The following is a 19,359-nucleotide window of genomic DNA, read 5'->3' as shown; positions in this document are numbered from 1 at the left end:
ATGCCATTGAAATTACATCGTTTTCCTCTAGAACTCAAACCTTGAAGCACTTTATAGTCTGTAAACTAAGCAGGTGGAGAGATTTATGGTGTTCCTGAATAGTGAGGTTGGCCCAGTTGGGTGGGGCTTAGTTTAACAACTCCGATCTCCCCTAGATGGTGCTGCTTAGCTTACTGGGGTGGATTGTTGTGGTGCTTGTAGGTATGTATGCGCATGCACGGGAGGGTTGAAAATGACGTCACCCAGCTACCCAATCTCAGAATGGAACTCTGTTCTCCCTGATCAGCAATTGCACACCTGTTTTTTGCGACTGGCTTCAGTCCACTCCCCACTTTTACCCTTTCTGTGACCAAGCCATCAGGCTACTAGGCATCACCTCCCTCCTGAGTTTTGTGTCAGGAAACTGTTTCCTAACCCCTCATCTTTGAGGGACTGCAGCTTTGACCCACTCAAATCCTCTGGGGGAGGGTCTCACCATGCAATGGCCAGGTACTGGCCACACCCAGGAACATTCACAGGACCGTGCTACTGCCAATGCCCAGAGGCGGTGGCTGTGTGCCAGTCTGCCCCAGAAAAAGTTCACGAGATCATGTAGCAGCAGCATTTCAGGGATTATGGTAAATCACAACACACATCTGGTACCAGGCTTCATCCTTAACAACCTTGTTTCAGCACCAGCAAATGTGGTTGTTCTCTGGGGTCTTCTGGGATCAGGTGGCTGCACAGCTTCTACCAACTGTCCTTCCAGCAGTGGAAACACTTCTCCCTGTGTGACCCAAGGACCTCCCAGACCCCACTCTGCTCCCAGGGATTCACTCTTCCCACCAGACCACTGCCAGATACTGAGTTACAGAGTTTCAGACTCTGCATTCCCCCTGTTTATAGAGTCTTAATGGAATTAAAACCCTCTCCTTTCTCCTTTCTCCATTTTTAGTTCAGTCCCTGTGGCTGTTTTGACTTTTCCACTTTCTCTCCAGCTGCTTTTGTGTGGGGGGGTGCTTTTCCCATACTCTCCTCCCATCTCCATCCTCTCTCTGCAAGCAAAAACAGGTCCCTGTCCTCCGTGGCTTCTCTCTCCCCCAGTTCACCTCTCCACACCACATACCTGCTGAGTTCTGTGGTTCAGGTTGTGAAGATTGTGGTGTTAATCCTCCAATTAGTTTTCTAGGTGTGCAGGAGGGTTTAGTGTTGATCTGGCTGTATTTCATGGATGCGAGATACAAAAAACTTTCCATGCTGTTTTGCCATCTTGGCTCCTCATTTTGAGGACATTTTAAACCTGAGTAATCTGAAAAAAATTATATTTTACAAGATAACATTGGCAGTGTTGTACACTGTATCAGAAAAGAGAGAAACTGAAAGTCAATGTGGCCAGTAATAAGTGCATTACAATGCAATAGCCAGATCAAATTGTATAGCCTTTTTAAGGAGTGCGAGGGGAGGTTGAAAGAGAAAACTGCAGGTTTAGCCAACTACATGGGATAATAGCTAAAATCATAAAACATAAATAAGCATAAAAAACAAATACAACCACCAAAGAAGTAACTATAAAGAAAATATACCTTGGTTAGAGTCTTAGAATAAAATAAAAATAAAATAATTCAAGAAGAAGAACTGGGTCTATAATGTCAAATATTAAGAATGAGAAGACAAGTAGCACACGTATTTTTGAACTGTATTCTGCATAAGCTTCTTCATAAATATGCCATATTATTTTAATTAACATTTTGAATTATTTACACTTACTTTAAAAAACTATATTATTATTGTAAATGGGAAAAAACATTAATAGAAGGTAATTATAAAATAAATAGAAAACTACTTATACCAAATACAAGAATATTATATATCCCTGAAAACTGACTTTTAGACAAGTGTTTTATGCGCTATATTTCAGGAAATCCAGGACTAGGAAAAGCCACTCTATATATACAGTGAAGGAATTGAGTTTGGGGGAAAAGAATTTGATTCAAGAGACAACTGATAGTTTGTGACCAGAATGACTATATCAGCTTGTACTTGAAGTCACCTATAGTATCTGGGATGGAGGATGTAATGTTGAGTGACAAGAACTGTGTGCTTCTTGATGCTCAAGTTGGATTTTGGATGTTCACATAGAATATCTGAGAGATGGTAACTTTCTCGTTTCAAACATGTTGCAGAATTTTGCTTTCCATATAGTTATATCTCTAATAATGTGATTTTTGGGGGCGCCAGGATGGCTCAGTCAGTTAAGAATCTGACTCTTGATTTCAGCTCAGGTCATGATCTCACGTTTCTTGAGATTGAGCCCTGCATTGCTGAGGGCTCCACGCTGACAGCATGGAGCCTGCTTTGTATTCTCTCTTATGCCCACCCTCTCCCTCTCTCTTTGCCCCTCCTCTGCTCACACTCTCTCTTTCACAATAAATAAACTTAAAAAAAAAATAGCATAACTTTCCATCTCTGCTGCAAGATGTTTCTTCTTAAAAAAAATAAGAAATGTAAGCATGTTCTAATAGAGGACTAAACAGGTAAATATAGGGCAAAACAATACTTCTAGATTTGACATAACTATATTGAAAGATAATGCTCTTCTTTATTTAGTGTTAGAGGATGCAATTAGAATAAAATTTAAAAAAAATTAAAAACACCTCTTTTCTCTTTTTAAAAATTTTTTTTTTTCAACGTTTATTTATTTTTGGGACAGAGAGAGACAGAGCATGAACGGGCGAGGGGCAGAGAGAGAGGGAGACACAGAAACGGAAACAGGCTCCAGGCTCCGAGCCATCAGCCCAGAGCCCGACGCGGGGCTCGAACTCATGGACCGCGAGATCGTGACCTGGCTGAAGTCGGATGCTTAACCGACTGCGCCACCCAGGCGCCCCTCTTTTCTCTTTTTAAATCCAAGTTGCTTTTGGTAGGAAAATAACCTCTCTTTTTATAGCCACTTGTAGCATTGAAGAGAGAAGGGATTTTTCGTGGCAAAAGGATATGCTGGAATGTACATGTCCTTCCAAATGTTAAAAACTTATTTCGATTTGCAAAGAAATTGTCTTTATACAATGAAAACCTCTCAGGAAGTCCAACTGCTTATTTGTTTGTTCTTTGAAGCGAGACAAATCATCATTAAAAAGGTTCAGCTTCAAATTAAGACCTTTTAGAAGCTTAGAGGGACTTGCTCACAAAAGTTCAAATCCCTTAGAAAATGGCTCATTGCTGCCTCAGAGAAAGAGAAAAATAGCTACTGATGAGATTCAAATCATTCTCTATCTTCTCTTTCATTAATTTTAAACATAATTCATAGGCCATTATGCTCTGGAAATCAAAATAATTATTCCTCATTGTAGCCTACCATTTTTCATCATTATACACACACAATGTCCAATTTCACCCCACTCATTCAAAATGGCGCTTAAAGCAGGCAAAAAAGATTAACTCCAATACTTACATTTGGCTTTAATTCATAGCTTTCTAAAGAGTTTTACTAGTCTAAATATGTATTTACACAATAGAATGTGATGAGTCATTTCTAAAATGTAAACATACTAGTTTAAAAAATTGCTTAAATATGTATTTCTGCCTGAGCTTCTCTCAGGATATTCCTATGAGATTCACAGCAATAACTCCCTAATATTTGAATCATATCACTTCTCAACACATTACAAATAATTAGAAAAGAGTGGGCAAGGGGTAGAGGTACCTCTCATGGTAGTCAAAATATTGTAGTCTTTTGTCTTTCTTGCTGTTGGATAGTCAGAGGGGCCTTGTTCCTCATTTCAAATGGGATCACCTTCAATCTAGTCTGACTAAGTTTTTTATGAGGTTGCCGTTTACAATCTCTAACAATCAAATACCTGGGCAGATGTTTCAGAGAATAATAGTGTTCACTTTCTATAAAGAAATATGCAGCTCAGCACTTGGGCTTTTGTTCTTGGCGAGACATACATTTCACTGCATCATCAGTGAACTCTTTAATTTTAAACAATCTGCAGCATATTAAAAAACATTCCAAATCTTATTTTCTTTTGCTGGTGAAGGTGTTCATCTGGTGGCCAGTGTGAATATCATCTTATGTCTAAGGTTTGTGTCTCTGCCTTAATATGCCATTACTGGTACCAATTTTGGTCCAAGACGAAGCAGAAGTGAATTAGGATGGTAGGGTCCATAGATATGGACATAGAAAGATAGGAAGCAGAGTAATAAGACTTATCTGGTCTTTAATCTCTATGTTATTAATGACACCCGTTTCTACCATAGGGTAGTCTAATCTCAACATTGCTCCAAGCAAACTATTTTGTAAATGCCACAGGTAGTATCTCTGTCTTGAGTGTTCTCTGAAAAGTTCTATATATATCTATTTGACTTATTTGAAGTTGGATGACTCCCCAACTCCCATTTTCTCTCCTCCCTCAGCACCCCCCTCCAACACTTTATAAAGTAACATCAGACACAGGCTGGTTTTTCTGGGAATCAGACTTTGAGATGCAGAACTTTAATGGAGTAATTTTATTTGGGAATGTTCTCTATATAAGTAGCCATTGAAGAGAGAATAAAGCAAGACTGAGCAGAAGGAGAAGTTGAACTGAGAGACACTCACAACAAAGGCCTCAGAGAGTCTCATGGAAGCTCTGGAGCTGGGATGTCCCTTCAGATCAGTCTTGTATTGAGAAAGGGAAGGATCAACTAATGCCTTGGTTAGGAGTCTGAGGATTCAGTGTTTAGGATTCTATAATCATCAGAACAACTTGGTATTATATGTCAAGTTTGTTCACGAATTTATGAGAAACTGTTTTTGCAGAAATACTTATGTTGATACTTCCAAGACTTCAGGCCTCTGCCTCCTTATCTGGAGGGTGGTGGAATTTAATAGTTCTAAAAAAACATTTATTGTGTACTTGTGACCCCAATGTGTGGTATAGATGTCATCTCAATTCTGAAAGCCAGGCATTATATTTTTCCTATTTTATTTTATTTTATTTTATTTTATTTTATTTTATTTATTTTACTTTATTTTATTTATTTATTTATTTGACGTTTATTTATTTTTGAGACACAGAGAGGCAGAGCATGAATGGGGGAGGGGCAGAGAGCGAGGGAGACACAGAATCCGAAGCAGGCTCCAGGCTCTGAGCCATCAGCCCAGAGCCCAACGCAGGCTCGAACTCACAGACCGCGAGATAGTGACCTGAGTTGAAGTTCGATGCTTATCCGACTGAGCCACCCAGGCGCCCCTATTTTTCCCATTTTATAGATGAGGAAATTGATTCTAGTGTGATGGAGTGAACCAAGGTTCACACAATTAGCAGGCTTGCATGCAAACATATTTTCCTGCTCAATGGAAAATTGCATTGTACTTTTTTATAGACTTTGAGGCGATAAGGAGAAGGGGGAGGGAGAGAGATTGACTAAGCAATGCTGGAGGCTGACAAGTCCTGCAGTCTGCAAACTGGAGAATCAGGAAAGCCTGTGATGTAATTTATTATGAGTCTGAAGACCTGAGAATCAGGAAAGCTGATACTGTAAATCCCAGTCTGAGGGCAGGAGAAGATGAAATGAGATGTTTTAGTTCAGGTACTGAGCAGGAAAAAAAAAGGGATGAATTCCTCCTTCCTCTGTCTTTTGTTCTATTCAGGCCTTCAATAGGTTGGATAATGCTCACCCACACTGGGGAGGACAATCTACTCACTGTACTGGTTCATATACTAATCTCATGCAGAAACACCATCCCAGACACACCCAGAAATAATTAATCTGGGTACCCCATGGCCAGTCAAATTCACACTGGTTAATAATAAAATTAATCATCACAATGATAAAATTAATCATCGCATATTCATATTTGGAAATATCCATTCTTTCAGGCCCCTAGATACTGTGGTAATTGATGCTAAACACTTGAAAATTTAATGTGCCTTAAGAAGATTAAGACATTTTATGATATCAAGGATAATAATGCCAAACAAGAAAAATCAAATGCCTAATGTGTTCCAGTCCTGTGTCAGTGACTTTAGACAGATTATTTTACAACATGAAGACCATTATTATTCTCCTTATATTTTAGGGGGGAAATTTAGAGAAGTTAAATAACTTTCCAAAGGCAATATTACTAGTAAGTGGCAGGTCTAGAGTTAAAATCCAAATTAAAATATGAGTTTTGATCCACTACTCAAGTTTCTCAATGATCTTTCTGAAATGTAGAAATGTCAAGATGTAAATTGTTCACATGTTGGTTTGTCATGGAAACTTCAATTGGCTCTTTCTGATGTCACTGTAATTTATTGAATCAATTCATACCCTTCCCTTCCTTTCTGTGATGAAATGGTTTGTCTGTCACTTTTCTTAACTTGGAAATTCCATTTCTTAGAAACTCTTCCCTGTATAAGGTCAGAGTTGGCCAAAATAAAAACTTGTATGAAATTTGGGATATGAAAGTTAAGCAGCAGACACTTTTCTCTGAAGTTTGTCAAGGTTAGTTGTGACAAACAATTACAGAGGTATTGACAGGTCCAGGCTTGTCCTCTCTCAACTCTACTTTAGGTCTAGTTCTTCCTTACTGTTTATGCTGATGACCAACAGCAGCTTCAGTATTGTCACTAGTTTCTTACATGGGTATTCAGAAAAGCAAGAGCTTCCCATAGACTTTGCTGTTAGGTTCTATTTCATGATCTTGTTTCAGTAGCTGGATATGGCTGGCCTCTCAGAACTATCAGTAATTTTTCTGATCCTTCAAATTTCCCTCTTGGGTCTTCACTTCCCAAATATCCCCCACATTTGTGTGAGTTCTAATTCTTGTAATCCCTTATCTCATGTCTAATTGCTGTTCTGCTTCCTTTACTGAATGTTGAGTGATACAGAAATTAGTACCTGGGAGTAGGTGCAAACATAACAAAAACCTAAACCATGAGACTTTGGGGGCAAGGGGTGAAATTTAAAAATATTTATAGAAACTCACAACGTTTTTAGGAAAATTTCACTAGAAAACACAACATGTAGTCAGAACCACAAGGGCAGTTTAAGCCAAAAAAGGGACTGTAGGCTCCAAATTTCTAGGCAGAAAGCATGTTGAAAGAACTTCTCAGATTAAAATATGGGCATTTTTTTTAATGGAAAAGGAAAGGCATCTCAGAGGGAGGAGCCAAGACACCAGATAGTGAAGCCAGCCAAGAACAGTGGATTAGGGAACCATTGCCAAAAAGCAAAATGGGACGAATCAAGAAATGTCTTCTGCCTCTCATGAAATTGGGAGATCTGAAAACATGTTCCTAGTCTATTTTATTTTACTCGTTTTTCATTTCTCTCCTGTCCTCTTCTTTTTCTTTCCCTTCCCTACCCTTTTCTTCCATCTTTCCTTTTGTTTGCCCACTTGTAGTTTCAGAATTGCTATGAACTCATGACTATGATTTCCATTCTTCTCCTTTGTGAACAGAAGTGTCTATTAGAGTTGTTTTGTCCCTGTGTCACCATTGGATGTTGGTTATGCAAGGGCCAGATAAGTTGTATTTTTAAGTCCAGAGGTTTTTAGGTTAAAAGGAGCATTAGTACATACACCAACTTTTAATTCAAATAGAGTTTCATTTTACCTTGATCTCTTTAACAACCCCATGGAAGAACTTTAATTCATTTAACTTCTACTGATGGATATTTATCAAATTTTTACAATTACAAATAAAACTACAAGGAATATACTTGTAAAAAAAAAAAAAGGGGAGTTGTATCTGGTAAGCCTCATCCATATCTGGACCTAATTTAAATGAGGACATCTTGTACTTTGAGCCACCTGATGCCATGATTGAATAAAACGTTGGGTATCTTGTTTGGAGATGAGTGCATTTTGCATCTGTAAGGAATGTGAGTTTTGGCTAGGCAAAAATTTCTCCCAAGCCTAAACATGCCACTCCTCTCATCAAGAAGTGGAATCTATTACCCTCTTTTTGAATCTGGGCTGGATTTGTGAACTTCAGTCAACAGAATGCAGAAGAAATAATGCTGTGTCAGTGTTTGACCTATCCTTTAATGGGGCCAGCAATTTCTACTTTGCTTTCTTGGGATCCTGAACCACTATGTAAGACATCTTGTTACTCTGCTGGAGAGAGAAGTTCAGCACTTCTCAGCCATTCCAATCACCCCAGCAAATATGGAGATGGAATCACCTGGGAGATTCCAACTCCAGCAAAGCCCCTGGCAGAATGAAGCTTCATGAGTAACCCCAACCAGATGGAGCAGAAAAACAGCCTAGGTGATTCAAGTCAATCCACAGAATTGTGAGAAATAAGAAATTGTTACTGATTTCAGCCACTAATTTTGAGGTATCTTGTTATGTAGTAATTGATAACTGAAAGATTTATAAATGAATGAATGAGTGAATGAAGGAATGAAAAAATGGATTAAGGAGTCAATGACTGATTAGAACAAAATCTCTGTAAATGGATGTAGGTTATATTACCTAGAATATCACTGGATGTGTTATCACAAATGTGTGTTGCCCTTTCCTCCCACTTAGCACTTTCTGTGAAGTTTTATACCCATGATTGCCTATGGACACCAAGATGCTATGGAAAGGTTCTGAATCCTTGTATGTGTTGAGATAAATATGACGGAAAAAAAAAAGAGAGAGAGAATGCTGTTGACTTGCCCCAAAAGTTTAGATTAGAACAGTTTTTTTTCTTCTCTACCTCTTTTCAGGGCAATATCATGCTCATTACTTAAAAAACAAAACAAACAAAACCCACCAAAACAAAACAAAACAAAACTCATTTCTACCAAATGTTGAATTTATTTTAAAAATGACATAGAGAAACCTATCCTTAATAAAGGAAAAGACCTGAAAAGTAAAACTTTTTAAAATTTTTTTATTTATTTTTTAGAGAGAGAAACAGAGTATGAGTGGGGGAGGAATGGAGGGAGAGGGTGACCCAGAATCCAAATCAGGCTCCAGGTTCTGAGCTGTCAGCACAGAGCCCAACGTGGGGCTCACGAACCACAAAATTATGCCCTGAGCCAAAGTCGGATGCTTAACTGACTGAGCCACCCAGGTACTCCGAGAAGTAAAACTTTTATACTGTGGGAGAAAAGTAACTATAAGACAACAGCTAAAACAAATTCAAAGGATCTAATATATTAAACAATCAAAATGTCACTGAAGGACTTCATATCAGCATCCTGTAAATAAATACAAAACATGGAATAGAAGCAAAATGAGAGAGAGTCTTAGTGACTGGAGTATGTAAATGATAGAGATAAGGAAATCCTTAGGAGGGAAATAGATAGACTTTATAGATACTACTAAAAAAGCAATAATGAGGAATGATTTAACAGAATTCAAAGGTTTCAGATCATTTGAGAGACTGTAACAGCAGATGGTAAATATAGTTCAATTCAGACAAACATAAAAAAAAAAAGATGCGTAGCAATAGAGAACTACAAAAAAAAGGCTGTGGAAACACATTTCAATGGACTAATCACCCAGTACGCCAACCAGAAAATATCCAAAAACTTTTAATTATCAGCTTGGTGCAAAGAAACAGTCTTCTATGATGAAGGTCAGAATATAAAAAAGTGTTTCAGGTTTTTAGTCTTAACTATTGAGGGAGGGGTGGGGAAGAGGGGAATGAGAAAAATACTCAGAAGTGGAGAAAGATAAAGATATTCTATGAAACATGAGATTCTTAGTCACAAACTCCAGAGGATTTAATTTTCTCCATGGAAATAAAAAAGCATTTTGATATGGTGTTAACTTATTTAATAGGGTGCATTTTGGTACCTTATGTAAGAGACTGTCTAAAAATAACCAGCACAGCTTTTTTCCAAGTGGAAATGGATTATACAGCCTGTAAACTACCAGTTGTTTACACTGATGGTCTTCGTGACAGAGGAGGATTCATATACATTTATATGGTCAAATTGGCTGGAACATTTCAAGGCATCTGTTTCCATGTGGTTTCTGTATTCAGACAGGCACTTCTCTTAGAGGAAGCTAAGTGGAACCTTCACACCCACCCTCTTAATACAAAAATCTCTTATTAGGCTGTTCTCCCAGGTTCCACAATATACTCAGAGAAAACAGAATTGGTCTTTCTAACAATAGCATTTTCAGTATGTTATTAGGTCAACAATCATTTTTTTTTTCTTTTTACCATCAACAAATATTTCGGAACAAAATGAGGCAGGCTCATGTAATCTTGTCTTTCGTTAGAGACAATTTTGACACTAACAGGATTGTTATGGGTTTCCGAATTAACCTGTGATGTCACAGTGCTTTTGTATGTAATGGTTTTGGACTGAACATAAAACTATCCTATAAGGAATATCTAGAACTAAGACATTGAGGAGGAAGATAGAAAACAATATGCCTTGGAGTTATGGAAGATTTTAAGGTAGGAAAACTGATTGGACGTCTATAGGAATATCTCTCTAGGTATGTAAAAACACAGTAGTCAACAAAATATGTTATATATGTTTAAATTTGACTCCTGTCTAAAGTCCAGAGATTAAAGTTGACAGTCTTTAAAGAACTCCTCTAGGGGGTCCTGTGTGACTCAAGAGCATCCAACCCTTGGTTTCAGCTGTCATGATTCCAGGGTTGTGGGATTGAGCCCAGCATCAGACTCAGTGCTGAGCATGGAGCTTGCTTGAGATTCTCTCTTTCTCTCTCTCTCTCTCTCTCTCTCTGTCTCCCTCCCTCCCTCCCTCCCTTCATCCCTCCCTCCCACTGTGACCCTCTCTCCTACTTGTACGTGCTCTCTCTCTTGCTAAAATAAATTTTAAAAGTAAATAAAGATCTCCTCTAAACTGATTCTTCTTTATTTTTTATTTCTTTTGATAAGAGTTTAATTGCCACTAGAATTATTTTCAAGTTATGAAGATAAGGGTATTTTTTTTTTTAACTATTCAAATGCTTTAATGGTGGCGTCCATACAGCATGTGGTGTCAAGACAGGAAAAAGAGCAAGTGCACACAGAGACATGGTTATCAGATAACAGGTTGTGAGTGAATTCTGAGTTCACATGGCTTCCACATGCTTTACTAGCTATCAGCTCTAGGCCACCTCTTCCTCTGCCTCCTCCCCAAACTCACCTTCCTTCTCAGCCCTGGAATCCTGGTACTGCTGGTATTCAGACACCAGGTCATTCAAGTTGCTCTCAGCCTCGGTGATCTCCATCTCCTCCATGCCCTCACCTGTGTACAATGCAGGTGCCTTCACCTGTGTACCAGCGCAGAAGCCCTTGCACCTGAACATGGCTGTGAACTCCTCTGAGATACACTTCAACAGTTCCTGGATGCCTGTGCTATTGCCGATGAAGGTGGCAGACATTTCTAGCCCTCGGGGTAGGATATCACAGATATCTTCATGTTGGGGATATATTCCACTAACATTTAGCATCTGCTTGTCCACCCTCTTCATGGACATGTGGCCCCTGAACATTGTAACCATGGTCGGATAGAGGTGGTGGCAGAGGTCACAGACAGCCATCACGTTCTTGGCATTGAACACCTTCTGGGTAAACTTAAGCAACCTCAGGGCCCAGTACCATTGGCTGCCTCTGCTGATCAACGGGGCGAGGCTGGACATGAAGAAGTTCAGGCAGGGGAAGAGGGCCATATTGACAGCCAGCTTGCACAGGTCAGCATTGAGCTGGCCAGGAAAATTCAGGCAGGTGGTGACCCCACTCATGGTGGCTGACACCAGGTGGGTGACCTCCCAATAGGTGGGTGTGGTCAGTTTTAGCGTTCTGAAGTAGATATCATAGAGTGTCTTGTTATCAATGCAGAAGGTTTTGACTGTTTTCTACAAGCTGGTGGACTGAGAGGGTAGCATCATAGGGCTCCACCACCATGTCTGACACCTCGGTAGAGGGCACCATACTGAATGTGCTCATGATACTGTCTGGGTACTTCTCTTGTATCTTGCTGATGAGGGGGGTACCCATCGCAGACTCAGTCCCCCTACCCAGGGAGTGGGTCAGCTAGAAGCCCTGCAGACAGTCATCGTTTTCAGCTTCCTTCCTCAGGACATCCAGCACCAGGCCGACCAGCTCTGCACGTTCTGTGTATTGACTCTTGGCCCAGTTGTTCCCAATACCACTCTGACCCAAAACAAAGTTTTCTTTCCTGAAGATTTGCCTGAAGGGTCCTTAGCGCTTGGAGTCCATGGTGCCCAGCTCCCAGTCCAGGAGCACAGCACAAGACACATACTTGCCACTGGTGGCCTTGTTGTAGTACACATTGATCTGCTTCAACTTCAGGTCACTGTCTCCGTGGTAAATGTCTGTGGTCAATGCCAAGCTCGTCATTGATCATTACTCCACCACCATCCCATCCCCCCCACCGAACTTGGCGCAGATCTGGTTGCTGCATTGTCTGGTCTGCAGTGCACTATCTCCCTCATTGCGGCAGCAAGAGCCAAACATTGGGCGGCAGAGTGCTAAGAAGATTGACTTTTTAAACTTCAAAATGAACTTCCCTGCTATGACTGACTGTATTTCCTAATATGAAGAATTATAAATTTTCACAATTAAAGCATAAGCTTTTAGGATACTTTGATTCTGGGCGTTATGCCTCATCCATCTGCCACATAGGCCTATTCCAGTTGACATCCTGATAATTGCTAGCATGCATACAATCTACAGTTTAAAACTTATTACTTATCATAGGGAAGCTGACCCAATATAAATGTGTTTTAAAATTTAGTCTTATCTAATAAAAAATAGAAATGGTCAATAGAAAGAAATCTAATTTTAAGAAATTTAAAATATATTTGGAATTACTGGAGATTGCTTTCTTTTTTAAACTTTTTAAAAGTTTACTTAGAGAGACAGAGAGAGTCAGCGGGGGAGGGGCAGAAAGAGAGGGAGAGAGAATCCCCAGCAGGTTCCACATCGTCAGTCAGGGCAGAGCCCAAAGCGGGTCTGGAGCCCACAACTGTGAGATCATGACCTGAGCCGAACCCAAGAACTAGACGCTTAAGGGACTGAGATTGCTTTTCTTTTTTTTTTTAAGTTTATTTATTTATTTTTAGAGAGAGAAGGAGAGAGGCAGAGAGAGAGGGAGAGAGAGAGAATCCCAAGCAAGCTCTCTGCTGTCAGCATAGAGCCTGAGGCATGGCTGGAACCCACCAACCATGAGACCATGACCTGAGCTAAGACCAAGAGCTGGATGCTTACTCGACGGAGCCACCCAGGCACCCCATGAGATTGCTTTCTTAATTAAAAAATTAAGTTAGATTAAACATTTTTTTGGTGAAATTCTCTCTCTGTCAGTTGGCATGTTGGCACAAGTAAACCCTCCTTGCTTTCCCCACTAAAAAGACTGTGGCCATGATTTCACTAAAGGCAACTTTCCTATCATTCTTGTTTTTTTGTTTTTTGTTTTTTGTTTTTTGTTTTTTTTTTTAATCTTCTGTGCCCAAAACAGTGCTAGATGGTGGGCTAGCAAATATTTGTAGAAAAAAGGCATAAACTGTAGTTTAGTACTTTTCTATGGTTTTAAATAATGTTACAAAGGCAAAAATAATTGAATAAAAATGGAAATGACTAAATATTTTAATTCACTTAATGGTATATGTATATTCCACTTTTGTGAGAGCAAAGAGAGGGTCACAGAATAATCAGAAGATGCTAGGCAGCTACATTTTTGAAAAGATCAAGTGCCATTGAATTTGCAGAGTAACAGAAAGTTATATTTAGAAGTAGACTTAAAATATGACAGTTCATGACATGGTATTTATTAAGGAACACACTTCACATATGGGAGTTGACTTTTTGCTCTAAGATGCCTTGCCTTACACCTCCTTTATATAGAACAAACAAAAATGCTTTTGTACAGGACAGAATGACAGGGTTTCTCAATTCGGTTCTCTGATGTAGTTATAAAAAGGCTTTAAGTAGTTATCCACTGCATAAGTTGCCATTTCAAAGTTGATATAAGCTAATATAAAATTGGCATCAATACTGCATCATGTTACTGAAATCTATTTTTGTTTTTTTGTTTTTGTGTTTGTTTCTTATTTGAACATACCCCTCGTAACCATCCAGTGCTTTCCTCATGGACCACCATCCTCATGCTCTCTTTGGCTGATGGTCGAAATAGCTAGGTGTCAAAAATAAATTTTTTTTTTGCATTCTTCCAAGGATGATTTATTGCTGGGAATATGGTTGCTCAGCTAGAGACCATATTTCTTGGACTCTCTTACAGCTAGATGTGGTCCTTTAGTTATGGGTCTTAAAATATTGGGTATGTGAATTCTTTATACTTTCCCCTTCCCATGAGCTGCAGTATGGTCACTTTGGGGATTCTAATCAGAGAAAATTCCATTTGTATTTTTAAGCTTCTATATTTTGGAGTATCTTATTAGAGCAGCTTAGCGTTCTCCCTAACTAATACAGTTGGGCCCAGCAACAGTTTTAATGCACTTTAGTCCCCAATGAAACCAAACTCATTATATTAGATGCTGGCACTTTCCTTTGAAAATGAACCTCAGAACATTTAATTTTGTGTACTGAAAGGTGAATCATATGAGAGGTAATATATTCATTTAAGTGGTAGTCATATAAAAACCCAGTTTGTAGTGACTGTTGGATAGAATTTCAGGCCAAGTTGGAGTGAAAATATTTAGGATATTTAACAATCATCAGGTGCTGTGTACAAGTAAATTCCATTTTATAGGATACTGGGAATTCCAGCTTTACACGGTGCTGCTCTCTAACAGTGATACTAAAAAGTAAAAGCCAAAAGGAGACCTTGCACTTTTCATGATCTTCACTGCATTTACCCTAAGGACTCTAAATGACCACTAGGCTTCTAAATCTTGATGTTACCTATCAATTCTACCTTGCTTTGTATGGATTATCTCTTCCCTGACTTTAAATGCACTGCTATGAAGTTCATTTAATGCTGTAGGCATTTATTCAACAGATGTGTGTTAAGTGAATGAACAGATATTTATTGAGAGTTTACCAAGGGTCAGGAACTATTCTATTACCCAGAGATTCAATAATGAATGAAAGAGACAAAGTTGCTGGCTTCATGGAGCTTGTATTTCAATTGGCAGAGATAGAAAATATATAAGTAAGTGAATAAATAAAAATATTCAGATATTGATAAATAGAATGGAGGAAATAAAAGCAGAGTGCTAAATAGGGTGTGACTCAGGAGGAGTGTTCTTTAGATAGGGTGCCCCCAAATTCCTCTCTGAATAGGTTGTATGAAACTGAGATATAGTTGATAAAGAGAAGGCAGACAGGGTTAAGAGTGTAGGCAGAGAGAAAAATAGGTGCTAAGTACTTGGGGGATTTACATTCAGTTTTGATGCCATGTATATGGTACTTATCTAATTATTATATAATAGCATATGCGTGATAGAAAAGTATACATCAAAAGAATCAACAGTTCTACAGAGAGCTTAAACTAAAATATTCAGAGCTTTATCTTCACCTGATTTAGTATTGGAAGTTGTGTGAATCAGGTATGCAGGCTTTATAACTGCTGACAAAAGATTATCATCTAAAATAGATTTAGGGGTGCCTGGGTGGCTCAGTTGGTTAAGCATCCAACTTCGGCTCAGGTCATGATCTCGCAGTTCAGGCTTTCCAGCCCTGCATCAGGCTCTGTACTGACAGATTAGAGCTTGGAGACTGCTTCAGATTCTGTGTCTCTCTCTTTCTCTCTGCCCCTCTCCACTCACACTCTGTTTTTCTCTCTCTCTCTCTCAAAAATAAACATTAGGGGCGCCTGGGTGGCGCAGTCGGTTAAGCGTCCGACTTCAGCCAGGTCACGATCTCGCGGTCCGTGAGTTCGAGCCCCGCATCCGGCTCTGGGCTGATGGCTCAGAGCCTGGAGCCTGTTTCCGATTCTGTGTCTCCCTCTCTCTCTGCCCCTCCCCCGTTCATGCTCTGTCTCTCTCTGTCCCAAAAATAAATAAACGTTGAAAAAAAAAAATCTATAAAAAAAAAATAAATAAAAATAAACATTAAATAAATAAATAAATAAATAAATAAATAAATAAATATATTTAAACAAGGGGTCTTGTTCAGCATAATAATTTATTTTACTTATATTATTTTAATGCAAAATTTAGTTTTCAGTAAGTATTATTTTGTAAGGTTTGACAGGTATAATTAGGATGTAATTGCCTTTAACTAAATAAGTAAAATCAAAATAAATACAAATAAAATATCATTAATTGATATAACTTTATTTTCAATTGTATGGCAGGAATGATTGCATAATAAAATTGAAGTGGTCTGAATGTAGATGAAAAATCGAATAGGCATAGGTGTAATTAAATAACAGGGGTGCCTGGGTGGCTCATTTGGTTGAATATTCAACTCTTAATTTTAGCTCAGGTCATGATATCGCGGCTCATGAGATGGAGCCCCGAGTTGGGTCTGCACTGACAGTTTGGATTCTCTCTCTACTTCTCTCCCTCCCTCTCTGTCTGCCTCTCTGCTGCTAGCACATGCACTCTCTCTTTCAAAATAAATACGTAAACATTAAAAAAATAATTAAATAACAGAAAGTAACTTAGCAAAAGGAAGAAAATGTGAGGACTTTCTTGATTAATGCATATTAGAAATTGTTGAAAAAAATACTGGAAATATAAAAACAATTTTTCCATAAACATCTCCAAAAATCTTCACTTTAACACTTCTAAGCATAAGCCTATTAAAATATGAGAAATGCAATCAATATCTTGCAGAAACCAGTAAGGACAATTTCACTGCTGAGTAGAATATCTGTAACCTGGAAAACAATTTAAGGATTTAAAAAAAAAAAAAAAAAAGACTCCCAACAGTTCTTTTAATAAGTTCAGGTAAATTGGAAATCAAGTATGCAAGATGGCTCTTACTCTACCTCTATATCCTGTCTGCAATGCATGAAAAAATCAAAATAATATTTGCCATAATACGACAGGAAACAATCTATGAAATTTAATGTCCCAAAGAAGATTCAGCATGCCTGAACAAGAGTACAATGAAGATAAAGTTCCTATAATTATGAAACTTATGACCATTAAGTTATTTATATTGTATATATTTGCTGCATCTTTTTGGAAACCTTTAAATGAGCAATGTAAGAAAACAATTTTCTGGGAAATGACTGAGATAACCACAGATAAAAAATTAAAATGAATTATTTGGCAACTACTGTATAGTAACATTAGGTATAATTCTACTGTTGAAATTGCCTCTGTATTATAAACAGTTATAGAACACTTTCTCAAATGATTAACATCTATTTCCAAAAGTGTAGTTACGGATAATATGCATAGTTACAAATCATCATGAACTTCCATCAAGATTTAATCCAAGGAGAAGTATTCAGACAAACAGATACCTTTTAATAAGTTCCAGCTGTGAACTTCAAGGCAATCATAAGAGATAAACATAAAGAATCCAGGCATAATACAAAATAAGTAAGTCTTATAAAACCGGAAATCTGCAGAGTTCTAAATCCTCAGGAATCCATAGGATGTCCACAAATGCTTTTAGAGGGCAAGACTTTCAGAGCTAATATAAAATCTGACTCATTATCTTTCTGTAATTTAGTATTTCCACTTATAAGAATTCTAAATAGAGGGTAGCTAGAATAGCTGCATTAATCTAAACTTCTTTTCCATCAAAAGTTCATTACAAACGCCCTTGGCTCTGTTCTCATCCCTTCATCCTTGCACATCTCTCCTGCATGACTTCAAAGAGAACTTTCCACACAGGAGATAGAAAAGGGAGGCTAGAGGATGAGAACAGGGCCACCTCTGTTAAGAGAGAGGCTTAATTAAGTACATATTTGAAGAGTGCCTTTGACATGAAAAAGCAGTAAGAAAATTCAGTACTATTAACACCAAATGAGAAGTGCTTGGTCCTGGGAGCAAAGCCTTATAGAGATTAAGAAAAAGTTTATATTTTCCTCCTCCAGGCAACTATTTTTCGATGGGGTTCTTTATTGATCTGTCATCCTAAGAGAGTCTGTAAATCTAGCATCTGCATATTGATTTTTGGTTTGCATGGAGGAAGAGGAAGCAGAGAGTAAAAGATACATCTTTCTTAAATCTGAATAAAACTACAGAATGCATACTTCAAATGTATACTTTTTTTTTTTACAAAAGGACTTATATGTAAAATTTGGAGTAGAATAATTTGTATAATAAATGAGAATCTTTATTATCATTTGTTACTTAATAGAAATTTAACTGGTATGTTATTATCAAAATGACCAATATTAACATAACAGCACATGAAAATTGGAAACACTGTATTCTACAGATATAAAATTCTAAAGTGAGATGTGAAATCAAAATGCAAATCATCCAAAAATAAGTAAATAACTGGCTAGAAGTCTCTAGAACCCTTAATGAAAGGATTGAAAAAGAAAGTGAAGTAAGAAGAGAGTATTTGTGCAGAGATTTCCTTCAAGACCTGGTTCTGGATTCTTAGTCCCACTAACAGGACTCATCCAAGGATGAGGAGTGGGAGTCCTCCTTTCTCTACCTGAAACATAGAAAGAGGAGCTTTATTAAAGTGCTTATTGGAGCATGGATATGCCCTCACAGTTGGGGGGATCCTTTGATCTGCCAGCTGACAAATGCCTTTACATTCTTTAGTGCAAGGTCATGGCTTTCTGAGGTGGCGGGGCTGAGAGAAAGAAGAGGGTTCATTTGTGAGATACGTGCATTTTCATGGTAGGGCAAAAACTTCATGAATTTTTCCTGTGGATTAGATGTAGATGACAAGAGTGGAGCCATCCTGGAGCTGTTTTGAATTCTATTCAGCTGGACTTCCAGGATGGACAACAGGACTCTAACTGCTAGTCTCTGTCTAAAGTAGAGATGAGAGAGATGCAGGCATCTGAAGAAATGTTATTGCATAAGTAGTCACAGGTATTGTAGCCAGAGGAGGCTAGCCTCCAAAAAGTCCACAAAACCTTTAAACACCTGCCAGGCCAAGTTCCTGCAATGTCATCTTGTGAAAGTAGCTGACCAAGTAAGAACTTCCCTTTCCCCATTTGGCTTCCACTCTTATTAATTTAAGAGTGGTATTTACAGGAACAGGTGAGTACAGGATGGGATGAGTGAGATAGAAAGACTGCTTTCCTGTACCCTCTACCCCCCAAATAGCCAGTCATTAACCAGCCCTGGGTGAAGAGAGAAGATAGGATAAATCAAGGTCAGAGTTTTGATTATTGGGGACTGAACAGTGCAATTTCTGACACAAGGCTTTGTTTTTGATATAAACTGACTGTACAACCAACGTATAACTATCAAAAACTAACAAAGGGATCATGAGAACTTCAAATGTTTCATCTAGTATCAAGTGAAAACTATTCCTAATGGTAAAGAAAAAAGGAAATGGGATGAAAGGATAGTTTTGGTTTCAGTTTGCCCCA

The 19,359-nt window shown here is 38.3% G+C and overlaps 1 pseudogene; it reads right to left on the bottom strand.

Moving 5' to 3' along the window:
- Positions 1 to 11,017: 11,017 nt before the first annotated feature.
- On the bottom strand, positions 11,018 to 12,367 carry LOC112849339 (tubulin beta-4B chain pseudogene; annotated as a pseudogene).
- Positions 12,368 to 19,359: the final 6,992 nt, after the last annotated feature.

Source organism: Puma concolor, chromosome C2 (genome assembly GCF_028749965.1).
Source record: "Puma concolor isolate L17-30 chromosome C2, mPumCon1.1.hap2, whole genome shotgun sequence".
NCBI lineage: Eukaryota > Metazoa > Chordata > Mammalia > Carnivora > Felidae > Puma > Puma concolor.
Note: the sequence above shows the minus strand (reverse complement) of the source record. Positions and strands in the feature narration are given on the sequence as shown.